This window comes from Mustela putorius, unplaced genomic scaffold, assembly GCF_011764305.1.
Source record: "Mustela putorius furo isolate JIRA1106 unplaced genomic scaffold, ASM1176430v1.1 tig00000145_pilon_pilon_pilon, whole genome shotgun sequence".
In the NCBI taxonomy this organism is placed as follows: domain Eukaryota; kingdom Metazoa; phylum Chordata; class Mammalia; order Carnivora; family Mustelidae; genus Mustela; species Mustela putorius.
Window position 1 is genome coordinate 40,698,881 of NW_025421294.1, and position 24,096 is coordinate 40,722,976.

The 24,096-nt window shown below is 42.4% G+C and overlaps 1 long non-coding RNA gene across 3 annotated transcripts in view; it reads right to left on the bottom strand.

Moving 5' to 3' along the window:
• The window catches only part of LOC101680711, a 73,633-nt gene that overhangs the window by 40,301 nt on the left and 9,236 nt on the right, over window positions 1–24,096 (bottom strand). The window contains exons 3-4 of one of the 3 annotated variants that reach the window (XR_006605428.1): window positions 3,239–3,290; window positions 1,584–2,585 (exon numbers count right to left, since the gene is read on the bottom strand). The exons of 1 other annotated variant lie outside the window; for it this stretch is intronic. This is a non-coding gene — a long non-coding RNA (uncharacterized LOC101680711). Of the gene's footprint in view, window positions 1–1,583; window positions 2,586–3,238; window positions 3,291–24,096 lie in introns of those variants that run through there. One more of the 3 variants, XR_006605429.1, reaches the window with a different exon arrangement.

Here is a 24,096-nt window from a genome sequence, read left to right on the forward strand (position 1 = left end):
CGAAACAGGGTGCATGTACTAAAGGACACTGAGTTGTTTACTCACTAATGGTTACTTCTCTGTTCTGTGAATTTCACCTCAATCTAAAAAACATTCAGGTGGTTCAGTCGGTTATTTGGCAGACTCTTGGTTTCAACTCAGGTCATGATCTCAGATTCATAAGGTCGAACCCCACATTGGGCTCTGCACTCTGTTCAGCACAGTGTGCTTCTCCCTCTCCCTCTGCTCGCTGCCCCCTGGTCATGTTCTGTCTGTCTCTCTCATAAATAAAAAATAAATAATTTTAAAAACATTCAAAATGGAAGAGAACAAGGGTGGGAGGAAGATGAGGAAGGAAGCCCTGCAGCTGAGAGCAGCCAGCCTCCAGAACAGCCCAGAGCAAATGTCAGCTAACCCCTGTCCTTCTAGCACAGAGCGGCTGGCTAAGTGCCTGTGGCAGTTTCCCTAGGAACCTCAGCTGAGAAACTGTGCCCTGAGCCAGCTGGTCCCAACCCTAAAGCTACAAAGTCCTGCCTCTTCAATGCATCAGTTGAATCATTTTCACAAGCTTAAAATGAAATAAAGTGGAATGATGTACAGTGGGAAAAACACATTTTTTTTTTAAGTTAGGACTCTCTGCTTAGCTTCTCAGAAGTGCTTAAAATGTGCACTGCCTTTTCTAAACTGAACTGAATTCCTGTTTTAAGCCACCATCCTGTAGCACTAGTCAACATTTTAATTTCAGTTCAGCATCTGCCACCCCCTTTCTCCAGAATCACACTTGAGTTCCAGGTATCTCCAGGTATCCTCTGAGGGTGTCCACCTTTTGCTTTTTCCATGTATTCCTGCAAGCTACCAAAATGCCCCCATACCCTGGACCTCTGGACACCTGACCTGCTTTTGCCCTAAGTATCTGGCAGGTCATCTCCAAGTTTGCGGTTTCCCTGTGCCCCCTCCCTGTTTTCCACGAATGGGAACACTTGGTGGCCCCTTTGCCATGCTGCGGCCATGTTCGTGACAAGAAATGAGGTGGAGCTAAGACTGTTTACCCACTCACTTGCCCCTCTGAGACAAAGAGAAAAGTCATTTGATTGCTCCCCCACTGCACAGGGCTTTGGGAACTCTTCAAGACTGACTCAGTCATGGTTTCCAGCAGCTCCTTCTACTCCTTTCATGCCATGTTATGGCATCTGTAATATTCCTAGGGATACATCCCATCCCCAGGTTCTACCTGCAAAAGTGGACACAGATCTCTACTCTGGAATTCCCCAAACCTATACGCAGTCTGTGAGGTGAGATTCAAATCCAACCTGACTTTAAAACACAGGTACTTCCTCCTGCACATCACCTTGTTATATTTAATTGGGTGCCTTAGAAAGTCATCCATCTTTGGACTACAGTTGAGGTGAGGGGGTTTTAGGTAGAAAAACTGAAACAGATACTCCAACAGAAGAGGCTCAAGAGCACTGCAAATGGGATGCAGAAATAGAAACCTATCAAATGGAAGTGTGTCAATGTGTTAGAGGATTCTTTTTCCTCTGTCGGTGCCCGCAGTTCTTGGTAACGCAGCTTCGAAGAATGAAGGCGTAGACCAGACAGAGTGGTAGGCAGCAAAGCAAGGTTTATTGAGTGATAGCAAAGGGACAGTACAAAGCTCCCAAGGAGGAAGGGGACCCGAGACAGTTGTCACTGGAATTTCTAAGTTTAGGGGTGTTTATGGGCTTGTTAGTGGGTTGTTTTAATCTGATTAACGCTCCCTGCACCTGTCATCCAATCAGGTTTTTGTCACTGATTTTTGTCACCTGGAAAGGGTGGAGGGCTCCTTCCAAGGTGGTGTAAAATCCTTTTAGGGTGATTTCCTCTTGAGTGAGGGAGCGCTTGTCCCTGCCGGTCTGCCTGCCTTCCAACTGTCCTTCATCAAATGTGCCCCACTTGTTTGCACCCACCATTCCCCATGCTCACTTCTTCAAGGTTCCCTGTTCCCTGTAGGAGACCCTCATGGAGGAGGTAACCTGAAGAAGTCAAAAAGACACACAAGTTTATACAAAAACAAGTATCTAAAAATTTCCAGGCAAAGGTTGAACCTTGAAGACATTACACCAAGTGAAAGAAGGCAAACACAAAGAGTCACATATTGCGTGATTCCATTCACATAAAATGTCCAGAATACACGAATCATGGAAACAGAAAGTAGATCAGTGGTTGACTATTTAACAGGTATGGGGTTTCTTCCTGGGGTGATAAAAATGTTCTGGAATTAGTAATGAAGGTTGAAGAATTTATGTACTTCTAGTACATAAATGTACTAGAAGTCACTGAATTACACACTTTAAAATAGTTAAAATGGGAATTTTCTATTATATGAAGTTTACCTCAATACAAAGGATCTTTCCAGACATGCTTGGGTTTGGGAATTAAGACTCCTTTATGTCTGGTTGGAGTGCTCAGAGAAGGAATCTGTACTGGAATACCATTTGGGCGAAAGTGTCATCTCCAAGCCTTTGCCCTTGATACACATTTTCAGTCAGCTTCTTTAACTCTACAGCTGTCCCTTTAAAATTCTGCATAGATCTGGTTCAGACCCTCCAGCTCTTGATAAGCCCCACCTGGAACACACAAAAAAATTCGAAGGTGTGGGACTTTGCTCATTTCCAAACAACTGTGAATGTCTACAGTTGGAGGCACAGACTTCTAGTCCAAAAAGCCCCAACAGAAGTCACCCACCTACTGTGCGGAAAAGAGATTCTTCTAGTCCTGTCTCTCTCCTTTAGGCCCTCCGTAAAAGAACACATCATTCTCTTAACAGTAATGACCACCTTTGGTTATGATAATATGCTAGATCTGGTGCTAAGCACTTCATATATTCCTCACTCTCCCAAAAAGCTATGAAAGTGATATTATCATTCCCATTCTGCAGATAAGAATATACAGACCCAGTGGGTGGAGCTTCTTGTGTAAACTCATACAGCTGATAAGTGGCCTGGTTATCTGCCCCCACAGTCTCTGCTTGTAACCAAGCAGAGTATCACAGAGTATCACACTGCCTCTTTCCAGCTAGCCATGTTGAGTTGCCCCTCAGGACTTTGTGCCATCGCTTCTCTTACTCCTTAGTTCTCCCTTTTCACTGGTGTTGAGATTGTAGGAAGACATGTGAACAAGAGATTCTGCTTCTGATAATAACAGAATAGCCTGTATCAAACTAACCCTCCCACATAACAATTAAATACTCTGTATAAAATACTTTTTAAAAAACAATTACCTTCAGGCACTGGACAGCCACCAAAGCAGGCAGAAACTAAGTGGATCCAACCCTTGAGAGAAATGAAGCACATTGGGTAAGATCTTCCCCTAAAGGCACATCCCTTTAATTACACTGTGTATAGGGCCAGAGTGACTGGAAATGGAGGAGTGAAATCCAGCAATGATAGAAGCACAAAAGAGACTTCCTTTTAAAATCAGTGTGCCAGTTCTCCTCTATTACTTGGCTGAGTGTCCATAGTTCATACACAGGATAAGACTAAATTACCCAGAGGAAAGCAACTGCAAGGAGATTACAAAACTGAGCAAACACAGCCACATTAGAGAAGCTTGGTAAGCACATGACCTTTCCACTGGCTCTCCTTCAGGACCATGCCTTAGGACTGAGGACCACATACTAGGACTAAGGTCTATACCCAAGACTAGGATAGAACTGCAAGAGACAAGTCTAATAAAGGCTGAAACTACACTCCCCTGGAATTAAAGTGATTTGTCAGCAAGTGAACCACCTACTGGGACAAAACCCAATTCTTTTCAGAGAAAGATAACAGAATCAAAAGACTCTGGAGTCTATTACATATATAAGTACACAATAAAAATTACCTGGCTTACAAAGAACCCAGAAGAGGAATCAGATATTGGAATTAGCAGATGGGAACCTTGAAATTAAATATAATAGACATATTTAAAGTATTTTATAGGAAAAGATGAATATAATAGCTGGAGAGCTGGGGAATTTCAAGATAGATAAGAAAATTCTAAAAAGTAAGCCAAATGTCAACTCACAAACAAAAAGTACAATATTTGAAATCAAAAAATTCCCTAGCTAAGATAACAGCATACTGCATACTCTAAAAGTAGAAATGAATGTAAAGATACATCAGCAGAAATTATCCAAACAGAATCACAGAGGGAAGAAATATTTTTCAAACATGAGCAAAGCCTCAATGAGAAACCTTAAGTAATCTGACATCTGTGTCATTGGAATCCCAGAAGAAAAGGAAAGAGAAAACTAGGCAGAAAGCAAATATATAAAGGCATAATGGCTGAAAATTTTTCAAATTCAATCTACAGATTTAAGAAATTTAGAAAACCCCAAACATGACAAATAGACACACACCCCCATACAAAACCATGCCAAGACATACCATAAGCAAGTTACTAGTGACTAAAGACAAGGAGAAAATCTTTATTATACCCAGGATGAAAAAAAAAAAAAAAAAGACATGTGACATAAACAGAAGAACAAATATAATTACTGCTTACTGCTTTTCAGAAACAATGGAGGCCAGAAGACAATGGGATGACATCTTTAAAATGCTTAGAGAATGGGTAACACCAGTAAATGGGTAACACCAGTAAAAAACCTACTCATACATGAAAATTATGTTCTTTAAGCGCCTACTCTTAAGAGAATTAAAGTTTGGGGCACCTGGTGGCTTAGTGGGTTAAGCCTCTACCTTTGGCTTGGGTCATGATCTTGGGGCCCTGGGATCAAGCCCTGCATCAGGCTCTCTGCTCGGCAGGGAGCCTGCTTCCCCTCTCTCTCTGCCAACTTGTGATCTCTCTCTCTCTCTCTCTCTCTCTCTGTCAAATAAAGAAATAAAATCTTAAAATAAATAAATAAATAAGAATTAAAGTTTGATGTTTTCTAATTGCTACAAAGGCAGCCAGAGCTTTTAGTCTAAGGCCCAGCTCTGAAAGTACACTAGTTATGTGCTATTTCCTCTCCGAACCAGAGTTCTCCTATGGGAATGGAAATGATAATATCATCTTCATCTCCTAGAGGAACTAAATGAAATTGTAAATGTAAAGCACTTACCACAATGCCTAGCAGATACTGGGCTATAGACCACAGGGTGGACAGGAGATGGAAAAGATATAGACGATGGGGTCCATGCCTCCCAAAACCCTTTCCAACTAGCTAGGCAACCAAGCTCGATGGCCAAGGATACTGGATATGAGGGACCTAGACTGTGGTCACGAGCACCACTATGACACCAGGTGAATGGGACCACACCTGAGCTACTTGGACTGAGAGTGCAGGAATGGTAGCTCCCTGGATTAATATTAGGGGCTGTTACTAAAAGAGGGGATGATGGAAGTGGGAAGGTAAAGAACAAATGTACACCCTAGATGCTAAAGGTGGGTCACAGTTTTTCTTCAGGGACCTTGTACATAAGGAAACAATTTGGCATAGGAGACAATACAAAACACTAAACATGATGATGAGGGATGCATGGGTTACAGAGGGGCAAAAAGGGAGAGGAGAAAGGGGTGATCGGGGAAGACTTCTCAGAAAAACTATTCATTTGATGAAACAAGACGAAACCAAAGATGGAGACAAACCCTAAGAGACTCTTAATCTCAGGAAACAAACTGAGGGCTGCTGGAGGGGAGTAGGAGTGGAGGGATGGGGTAACTGGGTGATGGACACTGGGGAGGGTATGGGAGGGATGAAGTGGATGGTGATGGACACTGGGGAGGGTATGGGAGGGATGAAGTGGATGGTGATGGACACTGGGGAGGGTATGTGCTATGGTGAGCACCGTGAATTGTGTAAGACTTTGAATCACAGACCTGTACCCCTGAAACAAATAATACATTATATGTTAATAAAATAAATAACAATAGTAATAGTTTAAAAAGAAAAACTATTAATCTGAAATGAATATTCAGGGAAAAGTAGGAGTCCACAAACAAAAAAGAGGAAAAAGATTTTTCAGGCAAGCCAGGAGAAGACACTGGGAGAGGGGGTGGGAGTTGAGGCCACAGAGATAGAAACAGGCCATGCCCTGTTTTGTGAGATGTGACAAATAATCTGACTTTCTCTTCTCATGAGTAGCTTTCATTGTGTGTGGGTTGTTTTTTTGTTTTGTTTTGTTTTGTTTACCAAGACCCTAATAAAATCATTTTATGTGACTACCTGGACCATAGGTAGTACATACATATATCATGCATGTATGTGAACATATGTGCATATAAATCTCAGATGAAACTACTCTGGAAAACTGGTACTTTTAATAGTTATCATACATTTACCCCGTGACCCAGAGATTTTACTCCTATGAGTATGGCCAAAAAAAATGAGTAGAAATGAAAAGACATGTATAAGAATATTCACAGGAGCTTTGTTCATAATAGCCAAAATATGGAAACAACTCAAATGTCCATCGACATGAGAAGTGGATAAGGAAATTCTGGTGCATTCACACAATAGAATACAATAATGACAATGGGCTAACTACAGCTACATGCAATGTCACAAATGTATCTCACACATGTTGAGTTAAAGAAGCCAATCTTCAAACCCCACTTAGTTCAAAAAGAGGAGAAAAAAAAAACCCTAATTGATGATTAGAGCAGTCAGAAAAGTAATTATCTAGCAGGAAGGGTGGGCTAGTTTTGACTAGGATGGGGAATGAGGGAGCCTTGTGGGGTACTAGATATGTTTCATGTCTTGGTCTAGGTGGTAGCTAAATGAGAGTGTGAACATAAAAAAACCCATCAAGCGGCACACTTAATCCTTGTGCACTTTACTGAATATGTTGTACCTGTTGGGAAATGTCATTAAAAAGCTGTAACTGCCAGTTGACCTGTGAATATGACCTGGGCACTTGGAGTGCTCCTCATCCTCTCCTCTGTCCTGGGAATGTGGGTTCCTCTTGCCTTTCCCACTCCCAGAGGCTGCTCCAAGAACATAGCCTTGAGATGGCGATGTGGTGTTGAGAACACCTGCATGGTACATGTGGCTGAGCCTAGTTGAGTCCTCTTTATAAGCTTTCAAGATTTGGGACACCTGGGTGGCTCAGTCAGTTAAGCATCTGCCTTCCGCTCAGGTCATGATCTCAGGGTCCTCTGATAGAGCCCCATATTGAGCTCCCTGCTCAGTGGGGAGTCTGTTTCTCCCTCTGCCTATAGCTTCCCCTGCTTGTACTCTCTCTCTGACAAATAAATAAATAAAATCTTTTTTTTTTTAAAGTAAGCTTTTAAGATCTGAGGAATGGATCTGGGGGTCCATTTATCTTGCAGTTGCCCCAAACAAGCCTTATATGTAAGTTCCCTTTGCTTGTTAAAACTGCCACCTACTAACTTGGAGCACCCTGCCCTTCAAGAGGTGGGCAGTTCAGATTATACTCAGGAAGCTCCCAACAGAGTTCTGAAACCATAAAACCTCAATACAAGATTACAAGCTTACATTTAAAATACTCTGAAATAAATGTTTTGCAAAACAATACTTACATGTGACTGAAGCTGACATTTAATCTATTCAGTTTTTTTTCATGCTGGTTGCAATTCACTAAATTGATTTCATTACCCACTAAAGGTCATATTCCATTATTTGAAAAGTACAGTTTTAAACACTAGGGAGCCACTGAGTGTTTCAAGGAGAGGAGGGATGTAAAATGGGCTAGCATTTCAGAAAATGCCCTCTGGGGCAGCATGAAAGATGGTCTCAAGTTGTAAGACTCAACTGGGAGCCAGGTAAGAGCCCATTAGGTCTGAGGATGGGTGTCAGAGGAGAGGGTCTTGAGCAAGGTCTTTCTTTCAGGTTGTAAGTTTTTGCACTATGCATGGACCTCTCACCCTGCAACACACCTGGCCCCCAGTGCCCACAGAGCTGATGCCCCTCCTGCAGGCAGTGGCATCCCCCTGGGAGCAGCTGGCTGAGGGGAGTAGGCCCATTCTCTCCACCATCCTAGCAAGCATACAAGTGTTTGGGACAGAGGCTGCCCTCCCTCTTCCCAGCAAGCAGTGCTCACCTCACAGTGCTATTAGGAGCCAGGTTCTAGGTAAAGCTGACAAGGAAAGAAAACAATTTGTGTGTCCTGTTTTTTCTCCAAACATCACGCAAGTCACTTTATGAGATTCATCTCATTTCATTCCTATAACAATCCTTTAGAATAGATCTGATCGTCTGCAAGGATGAAGAAAGTGAGGCTCAGGGGGGAGTAACACACACACACATACAAAAAAAAACACACACACACAGGGTCACACAGCTGTTAAGTGATAAAGCCAGGCTTAGGATCCATGTAGACCAACAGAAAGCGCAACCCTTTCTGAAGAAAAGGCCTAATAATGTGAGCGGGTCCCATCTTGATTTGAGATGCTGACTACAGAAGGGGAACCTCAGTCATAATATGTGCCAGTGCCCCTGGGGCTCAGTGAGAGTTTGCAGCAAGGGTGGAGAAACCTCCAGGAAGCAGGCTGCTCTCCGCATGGTACTGGGATTTCACATTCTCTGTCTGAAGTGTGGTAAACTATGACTTTTCCCAATCTTTCATCCTTGCTTCAGCTGGGCGGGCAGTTCTGCCAGGAGCAGATCTCACAAATCCTGTGACCCAAGCCCTGGGCAGCACTGGTAGTGGCTCTGTTACCTCATCTCTCTGGCAGGGGACAGCAGGTCAGAGAACCAGTGATAGCAGGATGTGTGGTGGTTCAATGAAAGTGGAGGTCAGGAAGGGCCATGTCCCTGGCTACCAGGCCCAGACTGGCCCAACAACATGCCTCTATTTCTACATGAATATCACAAGATGTGGGGAAGCTGGTGAAATGCCTTGGCTCTGAGGCACATGTTACTTCTAGTCACCTCTAGAGAATTCTGGAGGCAGAAGAGATTCTAGCTGGAAGTGTTGAGGCCACTGGAAGCTCTCTGAAGAAGAAAGTCAGTATAATGAGTATCTCCCAACAACCCTCATCACTATGCCTACAGAGAATAAACTTGGAGTTCCCACACAGGCATGTGTGCATATGCACGTACACATACAAGCACTCACAAGCACACCAGCCAACCCATCACTACTGTCTCTGTCCTGGACAGCATCCTTTGGGTTTCTTTATCAGCTGCCTTGGCGGAAGCCCATGCCACTCGTGGTAGCCTTGACTCATTAGACAGGCTCTAGCCAACTTCTTGCCTTCAATTTTAGAAAGGACTAGTTCTCTGTTCCAGATTGCCCTCTAAACTCCAGGCGATACTTGTCAGTCTTTCAGTGGTTCTCAGAGAGCCTCTGCCCTTCGCTTTGGGTATGTGTGGGCAGGGATTCCTGCTCTTAGTCAATCTCTCTTCATCATCTTTATACCTCTTTATACTCCCAAAGCAGCAATGGGACCAGATTTTTTGATCCCCATTTAGCATATTCTACATAGCTGGGCTAACTCCTCCCTTTAGAAATTAGAGGTTATTAACACCTTTTGTTCTCAGCTTCATGGATATTTATGAGCAAGATAAGTATAATATTAGAAAATCAAGAATTCTGGGGCACCTGGAATGTTTAGTTGGTTAAGTATCTAACTCTTGATTTGGGCTCAGGTTGTGATCTCATGGCTCCAATGCTCAGCCTCTCTCCCTCTGCCCCTCCCTCTGTTTGTGCACACCCTCTCTTTTTCTCAAATAAATCTTTTTTTTTAAATTAAGTATATTGTACACCACTCACCTACCTTTCTTTCTTTTTTGTACTTCTGCATACAGCAGATGAATTCCAGACCCCCCAAATACATGTGTATATCCGCACACATGCTTTCAAACACACATGCATTTCCCATACTCATACAAATACAACAGCTGAAAATGGAGTCTAGTAGTTGAGGCGGTATCTCCACAGATATCATTGGTGCCCAAAGTACCTGACATGTGTCAGCCTGTGGAGACATCTGGCCTGCATGTAAGGTGAAGTTTTGAAGCTAGGATATACTCAGCCCCCTCTGGTTGCACATCATTGTGTTCATTTGAGTATCAGATTATGGGAGGCCATCTGATTTCCTCATTTCTAAGCCCTCAGGAGAACCTCATAATAGTCCCCTAATACTTACAATCAAATATTCCAAAAAAGAAAGTATCGGGCCATGACCCCTGTGCCTGGGTCCCCCCAGGGTTCATCACTAGATCTGCTATTATGTCATTGAGTCCTGGCATCATGTGAGTCAATAACCAGGCAAAATTAGATATTTTCAGTGAGTGTCTTTCCCCTGTCAGCAATGCATGGCTCTCAGTTTCCAGCACCCTTCACACACCACCTCACTTTTCCCAGTCTTGTGCAGAGCTCTGTGAGAAGAGAATATTACCCATCTCTGGGAAAGATACAGATGCCCATTTCAAGCCTACTGATGCTCTTAATAAGCCAACTAAATACAATGAAAGAAACCCTGATTACTTTCCTCCCCTGCCCCATTTCCCCCATTGCAAACCTTCCTGCACTGATACCCACTGATATAGCACTCCTCCCCTCCTGTAACACTGGGCAAGGATAAAAGGCCCACCTGGACTTGGGGCCCCATCGCTCTACTTCCTCAATACAAGTGCCTTTCATGGTTTATCCCACCCTCCTCAAGTAGCTTCTCTCTCTCTCTCTCTCTCGCTCGCTCGCTCTCGCTCTCTCTCTCCCACTAAACCTTCCTAGTCACTTGCTTCATTTCCAGAATGATACAAAGTTAGGCTTAGAGAAGACAACTAGAAGGAGGTAGGAGGGAAGGGGTGAAGGAGAAGGGAAGAAGGAAGGAGAAAGAGATGGGAAAGATGGAACTGGCTCTTCTCCACAAGAAACAAACCCACTTCTGTTTCTTCTGACAGGACACTTTCTCCAGCCATTGCCTTAAGCTCTCTCCTTTTCACAGCCAAACATTCTGGGAGAAAGTTCTATGTTTTTCGCTACTTCTTCACCTCCAATTTATTTCTCAACTGGCTTTAATCTGGTTTCTGTCCCCTCCTCTCCACTGAAACTGATCTAAGTTCACCAGAGAGCATTTAACTGCAAAATCCGATTGTCTAAAAGAAAAGATAGTTTCTCCAGATTCTCTGTTTCAGAGGATGACCCCCTTCCTTCTCTTGAGACTCAACTTTCCCCTGGCCTCTGTGGCCCTACCTTTTCCTAGGATACACCATCCCTCTCCATCTCCTTTTCTTTCTTTGTCCACTAAACGTTAAATGCCAGGACCACTCCCTAAACCACCTTCACTCCTTACTCTACTTACTCCCATAGGGATGTGACATTCAAATCCACAACACCAACCATCAGCCTTGGCTCCCCACTGATGCCTGCCCACACACTGTCATAATAACGTAAGAACAAAAACAATGGTTAACTGATACTATGCGCCAAAACAACCCTCTGAAGCAGATGCCATTATTAGCCATATTTCACAGATATGCAAACTTAACTAGCCCAAGGTCACGTGGTTATCAGGAGGCTGTTTTAAAGTCCACACTCACATGATACTCTATGTTGGAAACACAAAAGATTCCACCCTAAAATTGCTAGAACTCATACAGAAATTCAGAAAAGTGGCAGAAAAGTGACAGAAATCAGTTGCATTTCGGGGTGCCTGTGTGGCTCAGTCAGTTAAGCGTCTGACTTCAGCTCAAGTCATGATCCCGGGGTCCTGGGACAGAGTCCTAAATAGGGCTCCCTGCTCAGCAAGGAGTCTATTCTCCCTCTCCCTCTGCCTCTGCCCCCAACTCGTGCCCACATGTGCTCTCTTTCTCTCTCTTGAATAAATAAAATCTTTAAAAAAGAAAAAGAAATCAGTTGCATTTCTATAGACTAACAATAAGGCAGAAGAAAGAGAAATCAAGGAATCAATCCCTTTGATGCTATTTACAATAGCACCAAAAACTGTAAAATGCCTAGGAATAAACCTAACCAAAGAGGCAAAGAATCTGTACTCAGAAAACTATAGAACATTCATGAAAGAAACTGAGAAAGACAGGAAGAAATAGAAAAACATTCCATGCTCATGGACTAGAAGAACAAATATTGTTAAAATGTCTATGCCACCCAGAGCAATCTATACATTCAGTGCAATTCCTATCAAAATATCATCAACTTTTTTTTCACAGAGCTGGAAAAAAACAATCCTAAAATTTGTATGGAACCAGAAAAGACCCCAAAAAGCCAAAGCAATCCTGAAAAAGAAAATCAAAGCTGGAAGCATCACAATCCTGGACTTCAAGCTGTATGACAAAGGTGCAATCATCAAGACAGTATGGTACTGGCACAAAACAGACACACAGATCAATGGATCAGAATAAAGAACCCAGAAATGGACCCTCAGCTCTATGGTCAACTAATCTTTGACAAAGCAGGAAAGAATGTCCAATGGAAAAAAGACAATCTCTTCAACAAATGGTGTTGGGAAAATAGCATAGCCACATGAATTAGAATGAAACTGGACCCCTTTCTTACACCATACACAAAAACAGACTCAAAATGGATGAAAGAGCTAAATGTGAGACAGGAATCCATCAAAATCCTATAGAAGAAGGTAGGCAGTAACCTCTATGACCTTGGCTGCATCAACTTCTTGCAAGACATGTCTGCAAAGGCAAGAAAAACAAAAGCAAAAATGAACTATTGGGGCTTCCTCAGGATAAAAAGCTTTTACACAGCAATGGAAATAGTTGACAAAACCAAAAGACAACCAACAGAACAGGAGAAGATATTTGCAAATGACATATCAGATAAAGGGCTAGTATCCAAAATCTATAATGAACTTATCAAACTCAACATCCAAACAACAACAAACAAACAAAAAAAAAAATCAAGAAATGGGCAGAAGACATGAACAGATACTTCTGCAAAGAAAACATCCAAATGGCCAACAGACACATGAGAAAATATTCAATATCACTCAGCATCAGGGAAATACAAATCAAAACCACAATGAGATACCACCTCACACTAGTCAGAATGGCTAAAATTAACAAATCAGGAAACAACAGATGTTGGCAAGGATGCAGAGGAAAGAGAAACCTCTTACACTGTTGGTGGGAATGCAAGCTGGTACAGCCACTATGGAAAACAGTATGGAGGTCCTCAAAAAGTTGAAAATAGAGCTATATGATCAGGCAGTTGTATTACTAGGTATTTACCTAAAAAATACAAATATATTGGCTTTGTTTCCTTTGCCTTTGGAGACATATCTTGAAAGAAATTGCTGTGGCTGATATCGAAGAGATTACTGCCTATGTTCTCCTCTAGGATTCTGATGGATTCCTGTCTCACGTTGAGGTATTTTACCCATTTTGAGTTTATCTTTGTGTACGGTGTAAGAGAATGGCCGAGTTTCATTCTTCTACATATAGCTGTCTAGTTTTCCCAGCAAAAATTATTGAAGAGACTGTCTTTTTTCCACTGTATATTTTTTCCCGTTTTGTCGAAGATTATTTGCCCATAGAATTGAGGGTCCATATCTGGGCTCTATACTCTGTTCCACTGGCCTATGTGTCTGTTTTTATGCCAGTACCATGCTGTCTTGGTGATCACAGCTTTGTAGTAAAGCTTGAAATCAGGTAGCGTGATGCCCCCTGTTTTATTTTTGCTTTTCAACATTTCCTTAGCGATTTGAAGTCTCTTCTGATTCCATACAAATTTTTGGATTATTTGCTCCAGCTCTTTGAAAAATACTGGTGGAATTTTGATCAGAATGGCATTAAATGTATAGATTGCTCTAGGCAGTAGAGACATTTTAACAAAGTTTATTCTTCCGATCCAAGAGCATGGAATGGTCTTCCATCTTTTTGTGTCTTCTTCAATTTCTTTCATGAGTGTTCTGTAGTTCCTCGAATACAGATCCTTTACCTCTTTGGTTAAGTTTATTCCCAGGTATCTTATGGTTCTTGGTGCTATAGTAAATGGAATCGATTCTCTAATTTCCCTTTCTGTATTTTCATTGTTAGTGTATAAAAAAGCCACTGATTTCTGTACATTGACTTTGTATCCTGCCATGTTGCTGAATTGCTGTATGAGTTCTAGTAGTTTGGGGGTGGAGTCTTTTGGGTTTTCCATATAAAGAATCATGTCATCTGCGAAGAGAGAGAGTTTGACATCTTCATTGCCAATTTGGATACCTTTTATTTCTCTTTGTTGTCTGATTGCTGTTGCTAGGACTTCTAATACTATGTTGAACAAGAATGGTGAGAGTGGGCATCCTTGTCGTGTTCCTGATCTCAACGGGAAGGCTGCAAGCTTTTTCCTATTGAGGATGATACTTGCTGTGGGTCTTTCATAGATAGATTTGATGAAGTTCAGAAATGTTCCCTCTATCCCTATACTTTGAAGCGTTTTAATCAGGAACGGATGCTGGATTTTGTCAAATGCTTTTTCTGCATCAATTGAGAAGACCATGTGGTTCTTCTCTCTTCTCATATTAATTTGTCAAAATCAAAAGCTTCTGCACAGCAAAGGTAACAGTCAACAAAAACAAAGAGGCAACCCACGGAATGGGAGAAGATATTTGCAAATGACAGTACAGACAAAAGGTTGATATCCAGGATCTATAAAGAACTCCTCAAACTCAACACACACAAAACAGACAATCATATCAAAAAATGGGCAGAAGATATGAACAGACACTTCTCCAATGAAGACATACAAATGGCTATCAGACACATGAAAAAATGTTCATCATCACTAGCCCTCAGGGAGATTCAAATTAAAACCACATTGAGATATCACCTTACACCAGTTAGAATGGCCAAAATTAGCAAGACAGGAAACAACATGTGTTGGAAGGGATGTGGAGAAAGGGGAACACTCTTACACTGTTGGTGGAAATGCAAGTTGGTGCAGCCGCTTTGGAGAACAGTGTGGAGATTCCTCAAGAAGTTAAAAATAGGGACGCCTGGGTGGCTCAGTGGGTTAAGCCGCTGCTTTCAGCTCAGGTCATGATCTCAGGGTACTGGGATCGAGTCCCACATCGGGCTCTCTGCTCAGCAGGGAGCCTGCTTCCTCCTCTCTCTCTCTCTGCCTGCCTCTCTGCCTACTTGTAATCTCTCTCTGTCAAATAAATAAATAAAATCTTAAAAAAAAAAAAAGAAGTTAAAAATAGAACTTCCCTATGACCCTGCAATTGCACTAGTGGGTATTTACCCCAAAGATACAGATGTAGTGAAAAGAAGGGCCATCTGTACCCCAATGTTTATAGCAGCAATGGCCACGGTCGCCAAACTGTGGAAAGAACCAAGATGCCCTTCAATGGACGAATGGATAAGGAAGATGTGGTCCATATACACTATGGAGTATTATGCCTCCATCAGAAAGGATGAATACCCAACTTTTGTAGCAACATGGACGGGACTGGAAGAGATTATGCTGAGTGAAATAAGTCAAGCAGAGAGAGTCAATTATCATATGGTTTCACTTATTTGTGGAGCATAACAAATAGCATGGAGGACATGGGGAGTTAGAGAGGAGAAGGGAGTTGGGGGGAAACTGGAAGGGGAGGTGAACCATGAGAGACTATGGACTCTGAAAAACAATGTGAGGTTTTGAAGGGGTGGGGGGTGGGAGATTGAGGTACCAGGTGGTGGGTATTATAGAGGGCACGGATTGCATGGAGCACTGGGTGTAGTGCAAAAATAATGAATGCTGTTATGCTGAAAATAAATAAAAAATAAATTTAAAAAAATACAAATATAGTGGATCTGAAGGGGCACCTGCACCCCAATGTTTATAGCAGCAATGTTCACAATAGCCAAGCTATGGAAAGAGCCCAAATTTCCATCAACAGATGAATGGATAAAGAAGATGTGGGATGGATAGATAGACGGGCAGACAGACACACACACATACACACACACACGCACATGTACAATGGAATACTACTCAGTCATCAAAAAAATGAAATCTTGTGATGAATCACAGACCTATACCTCTGAAACTAATAATACATTATATGTTAATTTAATTTAAATTAAAAAATAAATAGATAAATTTTATGGGGGGAACTATAATGACATAAAACCACCTAAATTAATCATACCAAAAAAAGGCTGAGCACAAGATAGATACAAAAAATACATGCTGGCGGCGCCTGGGTGGCTCAGTGGGTTAAAGCCTCTGCCTTCGGCTCAGGTCACGATCTCAGGGTCCTGGGATCGAGCCCCACATCGGGCTCTCTGCTCGTGGGGAGTCTGCTTCCTCCTCTCTCTCTGTCTGCCTCTCTGCCTACTTGTGATCTCCGTCTGTGTCAAATAAATAAATAAAATCTTTTTTTAAAAATGCTGATTCCTTACATATAAATATAAAATGCAAAAATTGATAACACAATACACAACAATAAAAAAATACTCTTTTAGAAGTCAAAATTGTGATTTTTCTTAGTGACAGTGTGAGTAGTGAGGGAAATTTCTTGAGTGTTAGTAATATTTGTTTTTTTTATTTTGTTAGTTACATTAGTGTGTTCATTTTCTGAAAATCCGTATTCCTTGAGAAGGCCTGGAGGACTCTCCCTTTACCAGGGAGATAAGAAAGTATTGGTGAGGGCCACATGGGAGGCTCAGTCAGTTAAGCATCTGCCTTCAGCTCAGGTCATGATCCTGGGGTGCTGGGATCAAGTCCTGTCTCAGGCTCCTTGATCAGCAGCTGCCTGCTTCTCCCTTTCCCTCTGTAGTTCCCCCTGCTTACGCTCACTCATTCTCTCTAACAAATAAATAAATAAAAATATTTAAAAACAAAATCTTTTAAAAAAAGAAATACTGGTGAGGTTGGCAATAGTACCTCAAGAAGCTTGTAGTAGCAGTTTCCTAAAGGACGTGCTGTAATGGAAAAAAACTGGATAATAAAATTCCAGAATAGCAAAGACCAGCAAAAGCACTCAACCATTAAGAAACAAGATGGGTACAATTACCATAAAGGGCAACGAGGGTAGAATGGTGGCCAGGGACCCTAACCTGCAGGCATCTAGATAGATGGCTCATCGAACATAGTAATCTTGGGAGCAAATCAGGACATCCAACTAGGGTACTGCTTAATACACACAATGAAAAAAGATCAAGAATTGATGGGCCAAAAAATGAGGTCAGAGATACAAGCCTAAGACCAAAGCAATCACATAGGGTCCAATGCTCATAAGGGTCTCTAGCTTGAAGTTTACTGCTCTGCACCTGCCATCTTGAAATTCTTAAAAAGTTTATCTTTGAATCTGTTTGTAGGGGAAGTCCTATTAAATTGATAAGGATGAGCAGGGACTTCTATAGAGCCTTGGCTCACAGGCAGTGCCACCTCCCAGCACCTTCCCACCTCCTCCACCTCCTTACACCCTTCTTTCTGCCCCACCTCTCCCTCCCTGCCCTGCCCAGTGATGGCAGCAGCCCTCTGCCCACAGCAAGGGCCTGAGTGCAGACACAAGGAAAGGTGGGGCTGGGCAAGGTGGTGGCTGTTCTTACCTCTGGCTGGCAATGCATAGCACATTTGACAAGCACTGTGGGAAGACCAAGCTTCTCACCTACCCCCAGTGAAGGTAGCTAGACTCCCAGCACAGAGGCTGAAATAAGCTTAGGGTGTCCTTCCACTGTGGACCAGAATGGGTGATCTATGGGAAGAGGACATTCTTAGCTCAACTTCCTGAGCCCAGAGGCAGCATGTCAGGTGCTGGTGTATCTTTCTGCCTTGCACACCCTCCCTTCCAACCTTCCTGCATCTGGCTTGTGTTTGTGTCTTCTGACTAGCTTGAGGCACCTTCTGGGGATGAAGCACAAAAATACAAACTAATATAATTTGGATGATACTTGCACTTAAAATTGGCACTGTACAAAATGAAAATAAGTGGGAGTCTTCTGGTAGGTGGATGGGAGGAAAGAGGCTTGAGGGGCAGGGCTGGGCAGATCCCCTTCTCTCCCAGTGTGAGCAGTGTTCTGAGCCCCGGTTAGGCAGAGGCTGCCCAGAGAGGTGGAGCCAGTGGCCAGGCCGGGAACATGAAGCAGTGTCTCTTGTCTTCTTGACCAGTGTGGTTCCTTTTGTGCTGGAACCACTACCTGCGGATGATTCCCCGGAGTGACTGGAAAAGCTTGATTCTTTCCCAGACTACAAAACCCTCTCTTTATCCAATATCCAACAGCACACAGTAAGAAAAAGGGGTCGATTGACCTCAACACATTTAGAAACTCTACTGACTTTTTCAGCCTTGAAAAGGCAGTTTAAATTATACCTGATATCGGGGCGCCTGGGTGGCTCAGTGGGTTAAGCCGCTGCCTTCAGCTCAGGTCATGATCCCAGGGTCCTGGGATCGAGTTCCACATCAGGCTCTCTGCTCAGCGGGGAGCCTGCTTCCCTTTCTCTCTGCCTGCCTCTCCATCTACTTGTGATTTCTCTCTGTTAAATAAATAAATAAAATCTTTTTTTAAAAAATAAATAAATAAATTATACCTGACATCAAGTATTGAACACTCTTCCCAAAATTTCAAAGTCGTGGTGGTAGATGGTAAAGATCAAAGTGAGTACACCAACAAATTGCAAGACTCCTTCAGTGGACATGTGGTTGGTAAGCCTCACTCTACAGTTCTTGCCCACATAGGAGATGATGAAATTACAATAAGAATCAACACCAATGGGGCAGAATATAATGTAGAGCCACTTTGGAGACTAATGATACTAAAGACAAAGGAAAATTAGTTCATAAATCTGAAAATATCAAGAATGTTTCATATCTACAGTCACCAAAAGTGTGTGGTTATATAAAGGCAGATAATGAAGAGCTTCTTCCAGAAAGTCTGGTAGACAGAGAGCTACCTGATGGGCTCCATCCCAGGGTTCTGAGATCATGACCTGAGCTGAAGTCAGATGCTTAACCAACTGAGCCACCCGGACACTCCAAAGATTTTATCTTTAAAGTAATCTCCAGGGGTGTCTTGGTGGCTCAGTAGGTTAAAGCCTCTGCCTTCGGCTCCGGTCATGATTCCGGGGTCCTGGGATTGAGACTCTCATGGGCCCTCTGCTTGGCGGGGAGCCTGCTTCCTTATCTCTCTCTGCCTGCCTCTCTGCCTATTTGTAATCTCTGTCTGTCAAATAAATGGATAAAATCTTTTAAAAAAATAAATAAATAAAGTAATCTCCACATCCAATGTCAGGCTTGAACTCACAACCCTGAGATCAAGAGTCACTCGCTCTCCCGATTCTGCCAGCCCAGCGCCTCAGGACAGAGCACTTTAGGGTCATTTAAAAACCTAACCACCTTGGAGAAATACTCTACTGTCCTCATTTTTGAAAACTTGGAAAAATATAACTAACATTTTAGTATATAAATAAATCCTCAATTGGATATTTGATAAGAAAAAGGACCTATTACCATAAACTAATTTTTAATGTATGATTATCTGGATAGTTTTACCACTGCTTTGTTTAAATTATCAATGTCTAGAAGAAAATGACAGTTCCATAGCCCAACAATAAATTAGATGATTGTTTTACTTTTTTTAAAAAATGAAGATAAATGGTAAAATTCATGCTAATAATTTAAATTTTTATTTTTCCTTTATTTAGAACTACATTAAATAGCAAATAAAAAATACCATGGCAAGTTGTAAGAAAAATGGTAAAAGAAAGAAATAAGTTTTATATATTAGTATCTTTAACAACACTTTTTCCCTGTTCTTTTGAAAATGGGCTCCCCCCATCTTCATTTTGCTCTGGACCCAAAAAATTGTGTAGCCAGTCCTGCTCACTCCCTGTCTCCTGAAAGCATTGTCCCCCATAAATCACTTGAACAGTGTCCCTATCCCTCTCCCACACAGCTTCTATAGAACCTGACATAGGATACATGCCTGTTTATCCAGGAAAGAAGAAACTATAATTCAGGCAATGTGTCCCACCAGCAAGAGCAGACCTAAGCTCTCCTTGACTGCCACACCTTTTCTTTCTCCCAAATTCACCCTGAGTTCCTCTCTAAAACCAGTTGGCAGGGTTTTCTCTGGGGTTCTCCCAGCACCTTTGTCCATTCACTCCACAGGCAGGGGCTGAGCACGTAATAGTAACAGCTATCAGAGAAGTGCTTACCATGCCTTACAGCCAATCCACAGGCCGTAATAGGATCCTCCTGTTACAAAGAGGACACAACCTTACTGCCCAAGGTCACTCATCAAACAAGTGATAGACTCAGGATTGGAATACAGGGCATTTCAGTTTCATTACCAGGTTACTGTCCTCTGTCTGCCCTAAGCTAGAGAGGTATGCAAGACACAGTCCTTACAAGAGCACATCTTGTTAGTGAAATATAGGCTCATTTATACATACTCCAAGCGAAATGATATATTCAAACAATTTGCATCTAATCATAAACTCCCAAAATAAAAAGGGGCTCAAAGTCAATCTAAATATGTCTCCCTCCACCATGCTTAACATTCAAGCAGGGTCAGGCCAGCTTCCTGGAATCAGACAGCTCTAGTGATGGGGCACTCGTTCCCCAACTAGAAATTTCCACCTGTTTTCTCCAGCAATCACTATTGAAAACAACATACTTACCATCTGTTACTTCTTAACCCCTCTCTTTGGTCTAGTTCTACTCTCGAGAACAGGAACTAGACAAGACAAACAACAGCCCCACCCAGCAGCAGCCCCTGAGGCAGAGGTGAACACTGCTGGTCTCCCTATGATTTCTCTAGGACATGATTTCCCACACCCCCTCACATCTTGGCTGCCTTGTCTGCTCATTCCAGTTCCACAAAGTCAGATCTATTACTCAGGACTCTCTTCACTCCAAGTGTCAAAAAAACCCAACTTGATTTAAGAAAAGAAAAAAACGGAGGAACTGGGTTTTTCGGTTCAAGTAACTGGAAGGGGAGCCTGATAAGATGGAGGATCTGGAATGATATTGTAAGGTCTTTTGCCTGATTGCCTCCACTCTGAGCTGAGCTCTCTCTAAGGGGTCAAGGCAGAAGCAAGATTACAGGCCCAGAGTTTAGCATGTCTGAGGCAAAAGGCGGCCAAAAAATGCACAGAAATTGAGCCTCATTGGCCAGTTTGGGATTATACGGCCATCCTGGAACCAATCACTGTGGAAAGAGGAATGGAAGGCACTAACTGCTAAACCTGGCTACAGACTTACCTGGACCTGGAACAGGGACTAAGAGGGGGAGGTTAGTTTCCCAAAGGAAAATAAGTCAAGTTATTTTTATAAGAAGTGAGAATGAATATTCAGCAGGCACAACCCACAGCCTTCCAAATACCCACAGCCAAAAGCATGAAAACACATGGTCTGACAAACCCCTGACAGCAAGATTCTAATTCTTTCTTTCCCGCCCAAGGGAAGGGGATAGTTTCTGGGGCTCCAATGGGAACTGGGTATAACTTGAACCCATGTCCAATTTTTTTTCTTTTTCCCTGTTCTCACTTCTTCCTTATCCAACCCACTAACACAGACCCGGACTTCTTCCTATTGAATCTAGAGGCAAAGAGAAAGAAACATAACAAGGGGACTTGGATTCATTTGACCTCCTAGAACCTTGGAAGACTGCCAGTCCCAGAAACACTCCTTCCAAGGGAAAGGGAATCTAGGACTGATGAGATTATCTTGAGGCATTCAGGGGAACTGATGGAGAAATGGCTCCTTCCTAGTGATCAGGTTACACAACTCAGTCTTTCAGGTTAGCCTCACAATCCGTAACACCCACGCTTCTGTACAGGTTAGTTGTTTAAAAATCAAATTATAGTTTATTTTTTAAAAGATTTTATTTATTTATTTGAGAGATAAAGTGAGAGAGCATGACCAGGGGGAGGGGCAGAGGGAGAAGCAGACTCCCCACTGAGCAAGGAGCCCACCGTGGGGCTCCATCCCAGGACCCTGGGATCATGACCTGAGCCAAAGGCAGATGCTCAACGACTGAGCTACCCAGGTGCCCCTCAAATTATAGTTTAAATGTACTGTGAAAATAATACAGTAAAAACTAACTACTATTCATTAGGTATCCTCTATTCGCAGGAATATTTCAACACTTTATCAAGTAGGTATTATAAACCTCATTTCACAGCTAAGAAAACTAAGTCTCAGAACCTGCTCAAGTTTCCAAGGGCAGTAAGTGACAGAGTAAAGACATGAATCCAAGTCTGCTCTCAAATCCCCCTGCCTGCCTCCAAAGCCTCCACTGGGTTTTCTATCACACATTCTAAAGAAAAGGAATTCCGTGGCAGTGATTTTTATAACATTCTTAATAATGCCTCAGAATATCAATCTTGTGCATATAGGTTTATATCTAAACTTTATAGTATAGTGTACCTATAGTTATTCTGGTGTTTAATGGGAATAACCAGTATTGAATACATTTTGATATTGAGGTTTTTGATAGTGAGGTTACAGCCATACATGATTTTGTTCACCCCCTCAAAGGTGCTCTGTACTCCAAGATGCCTTCCATATGCAGGGTAGCACAGTGGTCAAGAGCATCGACTAGGGCCCAGGCCAACTAGTTGAATGACTTTGAAAAAGTGGCTTATCCCTGTAGGGCCCAATGGTCCCTTTCGTAAAATTAATGAAACAATAGGACCCACATCATAGGATTTTTATAAAGATCAAGCGAGGTCATCTAAGTTAAATTCTCAGCACCATACCTGGTACCTACTAAGTATTCAATAAATGCTCCCACACTGGAAGCAATATGAGGGCAGGGAATATGCATACTTTTCTTCATCACTGCAATCCTAGAACCAAGTCCAGTGCCTTGCACACTGTAGGCACAAAATAAAAATTTGTTGAACAAATAATTTATTTAAGCAAGCACATTTAAACATTAACTAATCTAAGACCTAGAGACAGAAAATAAGCACCACTCATTTAATGTAAAATAATTTTAGGGGGTATTAAGTGCAGGAAGAAAAACAAAGCAGAGAAGATAGTGAGTGACAGAAAAAAAAGGGGAGGAAAGATGTGTTATAGAGAGCCAAGAACTAAACCAAGTTAGACCTTTTTTTTTTTTAAATTTTATTTATTTAGTTGACAGACAGAAATTACAAGTAGGCAGAGAGGCAGGCAGAGAGGAGGAAGCAGGCTCCCTGCCGAGCAGAGAGCCCCATGCAGGGCTGGATCCCAGGACCCTGGGATCATGACCTGAGCCGAAGGCCGAGGCTTTAACCCACTGAGCCACCCAGGCGCCCTTTTTTCTTTTTTTCTTTTTAACCAAGTTAGACCTAATAGAGAGTGTTATGGACTGAACATTTTTGTGTTCCCTCCCCTCAAATACATACAGTAAAGCCCTAACCCTCGGTGTGGCTGTATTTGGAGATGGGGCCACTAAGGAAGAAATTAAGGTCGCAAGAAGTCATAAAGGTGGGGCTCTGATCCAACAGGCCTATGTCCTTGAGAGAGGAGACATTAGGGAGCTTACTCTTCCCACCTGTCTGTGTACATGCACATAGGAAAGGCCATGTGAGCACACAAAGAGATGGAGGCCACCGAGGAGCCAAGAGAAGAGGCCTCCCAATTAACCTACCTTGCTAACACCTTGACCTTGGACTTCCCAGTCTCCAGAACTGTGAGAAATACATTTCTGTTGTTTAAGCCACTCAACCTGTGAAGGCATTTTGCACACCAGCTAAGACAGCGCAAGTTCTAAGAAAAGGAAACATCAAGTACAAAGGCCTTAAGGAAACTTGGTGTTCAGGAAAAGCAGAAGGCCAGTAAATGAACAAGAGAGAAAGTGGAAAGACAGAGAGTCAGAGAGTCACGTCAGTCTTACCCGACAGGCTCTAATAGTACTGTGCCAAAAGAAAGCCCCATCCCAAACAAAATTGTTATCATAGCACTGTGTTATTTAAAATGAACTGACTTTTTTTCAAACTTATGTGGAGTATAAATAAAGGCCTTTTAGAAAACTAAGATACTTGTATAGTTTTTTAAACAAAATATATGGATAAATCATATTCTTGCCATGCAAATTTAGTTCCCATACAAATCAGACTGCTAAGCCCATGCCCCCCCCCCTTGTGAAATTCTGAAATTCTGTGCTTACCACTGGAAATAGAATCCTTTTCCTCTCCCTCAGGTAATGACAAGTGTTCCAGCTATAAGCCACCAAAGCTATGACCCTCAACCCCCAGATGAGGTCTGTGTAAACAGTGCTAGGGAAAGCCTCCAATTTCTCTGCACTATCAGATC